General features: G+C 41.5%; 1 protein-coding gene across 6 annotated transcripts in view; it reads right to left on the bottom strand.

Annotated features, from left to right (window-relative positions):
* ripor2 (RHO family interacting cell polarization regulator 2) overlaps positions 1-7,810 on the bottom strand; it is a 61,626-nt gene that overhangs the window by 36,531 nt on the left and 17,285 nt on the right. The window lies entirely within an intron of this gene.

The raw sequence follows: 7,810 nt of genomic DNA, 5'->3' as shown, positions 1-7,810 counted from the left end.
TTACCAATGGCCGGGTAAAAAGAAAAACACAGTAAATCAAGAATTTAAAAAACGACAAAAGAGACACTTCCACATGTTCCTGAAAAGAGCTCCCCTGGCAGAGAAATAGCAACCCGGTCTCACGCCAGTTCGTATATTGGTCACGTTATTTTGATTTATTGATTTGTGTAAATGTCACGATTTTCAAACGTGACCATTTCCCAAACTGCCATGACACTTGGCAGCTCTGGAAGACAACAACAGGGAAATGAACACGCCACACGTGACAGCAACTTGTGCCGGGACACGATCTGTGGTCTCTGGGGATGCAATGGAAATGAACACGCCGCACGCCGGCGACAACAAAGGGACGGTTGTGGTTAGGAAAAAATAATGGGGAAAGGAACCGTCACACGCAGGACACGGAGACAACAACTGGACGGTTGTGGTTAGGAAGAAAATAACGCGAAAAGGAACTGCAACACGCGGAAAACAATCCCCGGTCTCCGGGGTGAAAGTCCTGTGTTGTTTGACCCATCCACCACCCTGACCAACCTCCCTGCGTGGATTTTCAGCTTTTCATTACTACTCGCTACCCTAATTGTTCTGTGATCACGACATAGGCTTCCCGTTAAATTACATTACTTCAAAATTCGTAATCAACACACAAAAATAACGACATTAACGTGACCTGTACACAAATCAATAGATTAAATAACCTGACCATTTAACAAACTGCCATAATTATTCCTCTTTTCCCTAACCCGTTGTTTCAATGTTTTTTTTTTCTTCTTTTTAACTAACTGTGGAGACGTCACGCTGTTTGGGGTAAAACCACAGCAGGGAACAGGGAATCGAGGAGATATGAAGTGCATTTTGAGGCTTTGCTACAATGGCCCCTTGCAGAGCATGAGACTGGAAATTAAACATATGAAACATGAAATTTGTACACAAACATGTGCACCCACACTACTACAAATTTTTAAACATTTAGTGTTGATTATTTTGATTTTAGAAGTAGTTCTATAGAGAGTTGACGGATAAGAGAAAAGGAAACTGTAAAAACAAACAGTGACAGTAGAGACACAAAATTGCAGAAATACAATGACAAAAACAAGGATGACTCAGACACTGACTATAAAAACATGCAAGTCTCTACATCTCTGGGCAATGCTACAAATAAGAAGTTATGCAGAGGCTGAGCTGACACACCGTTTAAGAAGCTGATCATAATATAACCTCATTCCCTAAGCCCAGCCTCTCTACACACACAGCTGTTCACAAACACTGGTAGCACACATCTGGCCCCGCTGGGTTCTCCTGTATGGATTACTGCCATTCTTTATTCTATTTTTTATGGCTTGTGTCAGCTTTTATCTGCAGTGTAAGACCAAGACCGAGCAGGAAAGATGAGAGGGAGAAAAGGGAGGACATGCAGAAAAGGTTAAGAGACACTCAAAAACACAGTGTTTCCAGTGTGCTGCGGCCTAGTGAGCATACATGCAGCTTAATCAAATAAAGTGTGATTTATCAATTCCGATCATGATAATCACACTAAACCACTCATGAATATAATTAGGGCTCAAATGAATCCTGTGCAATATAATCCAAGTCTTTGGTAGCCAAACAAATAATCTCTTTCTCCAAAAGTCATATATCTTCATGAGTATCCCCTGGGTTTTTTCTCAGTGCTATCACCAATCATTATAAAAAGTGGAGAAGGATAGCTTTCTGTTTAGTGTCCTTACAAAGTTGAAATGCCAGCAACACTGAATTTTAAATGTGACCTTTTTCTCTATAACTCAGCGGTAAAAAAGACATAAAAAAACGCAATCTTTCAGTCTGATGTGACATTTAGTGATCCCACGCCATCCCACAGTACCACATCTCGGGCTACACTAATTATTATTTTCATTATTAATTAGAAAGTTGATTATTTCTGTCAATGCCAAATATGTTGTGTGTCTACCAATTGTTCTTTTTTAACAGTTAAAAAACCCGTAAGAGATTCAGAAAAGGTCAGACAGGCAAAAGCTCTTAATACTCACTTTTGAGAAGCTGCAACCTACAAATGTTTTACAATATCAACTTAAAGGGGTAGGCCATGTCCAGGACTAAGTATTGTTCATCCAAAAAGTTGGGAGACGTGTGAGAGAAGATTAAAAAGAAACAAGTGTCCAATCAAAGTAGCATAGGCAAGACATAATGACTTTTAGTATAGACTCTAAGTCAAACACCAAGGGGTGGATCCTACAATTCCTATAATGCAACTTGATTTGTCATTGGACCCTTGCTGCCTGTCAATGCTCACGCAAACCCCATACCTCAAGTTTGTCACCAAGGCTTTCTATTAAAACAAATGTCTCCATTATCCAACCCACACATGTAACGCTTAGATAGCCAGACACATTTTCTGGCTGATCAACTTATCAATTCAACACTGACCACCACTTCTGTTTTCCCAGCTACAACGTTGACATTTCTGGTTTATGATGGTATCCAAAACATAATTGTCACACCAGACGGCTCTGACCAACAATATATTTTATTGTAGCAGGAGAGGCAGAAAAGAGAAAACGTCATCCTAGCAACGACTCGCCTCAAGGCGAAGGAGCAATGTTATCCCTCGCCCCTTCCCTTCTCTTTAATTAATTTGACATCACACAGCTGTGTGTCACAGCAAATTCGAGGCTGCTGGGTAACGGTAACACCCACTCCCCCGGTGCCCCCAAAAACTCAACTTTGTGACAGAAGAAACCAATCACAAAAGGTGCAGAAAGTCTCGGCTTAAAAAGCTGCATAGGTGTCTGGGACTAAATGTGATCACAGCGCTGTGTATTCCGGGTAAGATGAAGAGTCAAACACAAAATCTGCACAAATGGCGAGGAGGAACAGTGAGAGGCAACAGAAGTAACAACTTAAACAGGCAGAAGAGACAGAGGGCTGGGGAAAAAAAGTGTAGCACTGATTGTAGCTGAGAGATCCATCACGATGTTGACAGCGCATGTACTACTTATTACAAGTAACTATAAAGACAACTGTCAGGACAGCTGGCACTGGATGTGTCACACCAGAATTATATCTGCATGTTGTTCTCATGCTGGCAAACAAACAAACAAACAGACATAAAACCATCATAACACACAGACGTGTACCAATAGTGTCTTTTCCAGCTGCTGGATGCTGCAGAGGGAGCGCACCAAATACCAAAACAGACAGATTATCAGCTTAAGACCCTAAAACGCTTATGGCAATCATAGCACTGCTACAGCTCCCAGCAGCTCCAGGCAGAGGTGTGTTTGTGTGTGTGTCAGTATGACAAATATCATGTGTCACACATGATGTATAGTGTAAAGCATGTGGTGCATTTCTGTCCCCTCATAGCATGGCCACAGTTAGGAAGAGATGATTAAAGGCCACACACACACACAAACACACACACACACACACACACACACACACACACACACACGGGGAGGGGGTCAGGATGGGTTCAACAGCCTCCTTCTATAAATTAGTCTGTATCCAGGATGAGAAAGGGGGGGTGGCGGACAGATGGGAAGGGACTGTAAGAACCAGAAACACATGGAGGAAGGGAGTGATAAAAATAATAAAATAAAATAAAATACTAAAAGATGGAAAACCCAAGGGTGGACATTCACAATGACGGATGCCCCCCCACCACACGCACATAGAGCTGTGTACTCAGTAGTCCATTAGCAGCACAAAATTGATCAGTGCCTCTTAGTGATGCTTTGAGCAGAGAAAGAAAAAAAAACACAAATAAGTACACACTTTGCACAAGCATGCATTTGTATACATGTGTGTGTTGTCTGGATATGACTTTCATAGGATATAGTAACTGCCAGTGGGCTGTACATATTCTTTCCTCACTCTCATTAACAGGAATTGTCTGAGGCACAGATTGTGGTGAAGCAGCCCTGCCCTCAGTAACCCTAGGCCCAAGCTATTGTATCTTCGCTCACTGTTGACAGTACTGGTTGTATAAGAAGCAGAGGGCCTGTGAAGACAGCTGAGCAGACACAATATTTACTTTTCTATTCTTTAATTTCATCTCACACCTAGAAAAACAAGCAGTCTACATCCACGCTAGCAGCTCTGTGAGACTATAGGATTTGAGCTGAATGCTAAGGTTGGCATGGTAACATGCTAAGTGACAATGCCAACATGTCGATGTTTAGCCGGTATTTTGTTTACAATGTTTAGTGCTTGTTTAAACCTTAGTTGAAATTCAGTGTTAGCATGCTAACATTTGCTTTCTCTGGGGACCATGTCGGTCTGTACAAAATGTCATGTCCATCCATCCAATAGTTAAGAAATTCAAGTCTGGACCAAAGGGGTTCTTCATCTCTTCTCTTCTCTCTCCTTTCTCTGTTCCCGTCTCACCTCCCACCTCCACTCCTCATTCTTCATTCCTCCCAGCTTATCATTTCCGCTGTCCTAGTCAACCCTCCACTCCCTGCTTCTGCCCCTCCCTCCACATACATCTTAACCCCCAGAGTAACAACCCCAACCCACCTATTTGACACCAGAAATTCCCAACACGCATAAAATACATCCCACCCCCTCTGAGGAGGGTGTGATTGTAGAGTCATGAGTGTAGGACATGTCGGGACAGGCGAGCAAGGCCAGACCACCATCTTGAGCCCAGATAACCCTTGACTCAGAGCAGTAGGGACGGCCTCTTTATCAGACTGGTGTCACTAAATCACTGTCTAAATGGAGGCTTGTCACAGTTAACTCCACACATCATGAATCACTTTGCCCAAACAGACTTGCTCCAAACAAGAGGTGTAAAAAGTTGAGCACTAACTTTGTTTCTAAAATAATACCAGTGTGTATGCAATGTGACAGACATATCAAAACAACTGTCTGCTATTTATGTAAAAAGAATGACCCATTTTTCCCAAAGGGAAACTTAAAGTTTCATCAGAGAACTGGAACAAAATCAACTTCTTGCCAGGTTTATCAGAGCAGCTTCCAAGATACAGACCAGGGGTTGAGTTAAATTTGGAAGTCTGGATGATGGAATCTCAGCAGGAGATTTGACTTCATTATTTAAGTTCTTCTTCTATCATTAAACTCTCACAGTGCATCCAGAGCATAGAAACCTCCAAGTGAAATAATTTCTCTCCTCTTCCCAATAGAGCACTTTAACATTCAGCAGCCTACACGCCTTATGAAATATCAGCTGTGAAAATTTTAAGGAAGCACTCCTCCTGTAAGAATGCAAGGCCTACATTACCCTACAAAAACAACACATATGCTCACAGATGGAAAGACACACAGACACACACACGTAGGCAATATTCCCAAGTGCATGTGGGCGTTCTTGAGAAAAAAGAAAAGGTCAAGTACCCCATGTGTGAGGTGTCAATAGACTTTAAAGCACTAAAGTCTTCATCATGCCTGCACCTTCATGTCATAGCTTTACTCGTTCTTTTGCTTTGTCATTTACATAGACTTCATAATGTGCTTCTATTGAATTAGCTATGTGAGACAGCCACTGAGGCTACTCTAGAATAATATAGCTAAAGGAAAAGTCAGAGGATCACCAAAGTCATTAGGATTCATCATCTGGAAGCTATCTGTTTACAATTTCACACCGATCAGTCCAATAGTTGTTGAGATATTTCACTCCGGACCAAAGTGGTGGACTGACCAGCATCGCTAAACAAATGTTTCCTTTAAACTCTCTCAACTAGGAGCCTGAACAGAAGACAGTTTCTGTCCAAAAACCTATAACAGCTGATCACATTAACCAAGTCATACAATATCACAGAGAAAAACCTTTTTAAATGGGCTGTAAAAGCTCACATGCCAAGGTTTAGTCAAATTCCCCACTGGATATAAAGATGCATGCTAATTTTGTTGCTATGAGTAAAAATTAAGCAACCACAATTGCTGTATAGATTATCGTCTGCTATATGATGTTTTGACTTCAGTTGGTGGACCATGTGCTCCTTAGTCAATTAATCGGGTAGTTAAAATTATTGGGCAACAATTGTGATATTTAATAATTTTTTCAAGCAGTGACAAACTATAACTATTTGATAGAAAATAGAATTTCTTTGGGGTTTGGACAAAACAAGATATTTGAAGAAATCACCTTGGACTCTCTTCTTTCATTATTTTCTGACATTTAATACACAATCAAGACAATAAATGGTAGATTTATCAATAATGAAAATAATATTTAGGTGGTTCAGGGCATGCTGGATTGCTGGATTCCTTTAAATCCCATTCACATCAACATTTGCAGTTGTTGTGTTTTAGCAGTTCGGGGAAAACCCAACAAAATGAACCAAGCGTTTGAATTTCCTCCAAACCACACAGTCATAATTCCTTTAATGAGACTTCGGAGAGAAAGAGGAGGAAATAAGTGCATGTGCGTGTGTGTGTTTGTCCTTGCATAAGTGAAACAGAGAAAGTGAAAGACGGGAGAGAAAGAGAGAGAGAGAGAGAAAATAAGGAAGGGGAAGAAAAAGGCTGAGACTGAGGGAGCAGATGCAGGGAACAAAAAGCCGGCTGGGGTAAAGTAGAGAGAAGGTGAGGGGAGTCGGAGAACATACGCTGGTCTTGCATCCCTGCAGCCTGTCTCAGCTTGGCACAAATGTTACCCCCTCATCTCCAGCCCCCTTCAAACAGCTTAGCCATGGCCCAAACATGCTGGCAGGGAAGCAAAGCACTTCCACTTAACCATATCAAAGTCAGCCTGGCACAGCACTGAAAGAGCATTTAGCACAGAAAAAAACACTTTTTTCCCCCAGAAACAGCATGAGCAGCCAGGGGGAATGCTTTGCTGCAAGCTGCATGCTTATTTGGGTGAATGTTTCCTTTTTTAATTATTATTTCCAAGTGTATTGGAACTCGCTGAGAATTTAGGACTTATCAGAGCCTAACAAATTGTTGCTTTTGATTAACTTGGAGGACGTGAGGCTGAACAGATAATGTCAGCTCAGTTGGCAGGCGTTTAAATAGGAGGGCATTTTAATGTATCAAGGAATTCACACTTGTCTCTAGGTAGGTAGGGTGTTTTTAAAGCCTAGAAAGAAAAGAGATTTGCAGACCATCTGGCAGGTAGAACGCTTCTAACAACTGGAGATATCTCCTGACAGAACAGTCAAGGCTGCTCATTTTGCAGACAGACACTTTCTCTTTAGTTCTGCTGCTCTGGTTCAGCTGGCAGATCCACTGTGGCTAGTTTCAATGTACAATACATGACAAAAGACTGATGCTCTTTGACCTCCACCCTCAACAAACCTGGAGGGGCATTTTTAAAATCACTTACCCGAATTCTCCAACATTTAACATGCACGCCTCGAGTGTGCGTGTTCTTTTGTACTCATCAGTAATAAAGTACACACTCGCATGCACGGATACACACACAAACACACTGACAGAAGCTTCACATCATTTCCCCCAATTTAAACATGTTTCACGTGTCTCCAGGAAAACACAATGCGACCTCGGGACCAGGCATTACAACACATATTTCTAAAGGACCGACTGACAGATCACGCAAAAAACACATTTGCGTTGGAAATTCACCAAAATCACTTTAATTCTCATTATTAAAACAATCTCAAACTATAATTTCAGAATAGCATCCCCAAAACAATATATATCAGGCTAATATTACTGACTCATCCTGTGCACTATCCAGATATATAGCCTACAGTATATGTCACGTAAACTTGACTTAAAAATGAAAATATCGGTGGTTTATCCTCCAATGAGTGGCATCTTACGAGACCTGTTCCCGCATTGCTGTGATCCACTAACCTACTGCCCCGGAGAACAAGCTTCT

This window comes from Etheostoma spectabile, chromosome 14 (genome assembly GCF_008692095.1).
Source record: "Etheostoma spectabile isolate EspeVRDwgs_2016 chromosome 14, UIUC_Espe_1.0, whole genome shotgun sequence".
Lineage (NCBI taxonomy): Eukaryota > Metazoa > Chordata > Actinopteri > Perciformes > Percidae > Etheostoma > Etheostoma spectabile.
The sequence above is the reverse complement of the archived record's forward strand: the minus strand, read 5'-3'. Positions and strand labels throughout refer to the sequence as shown.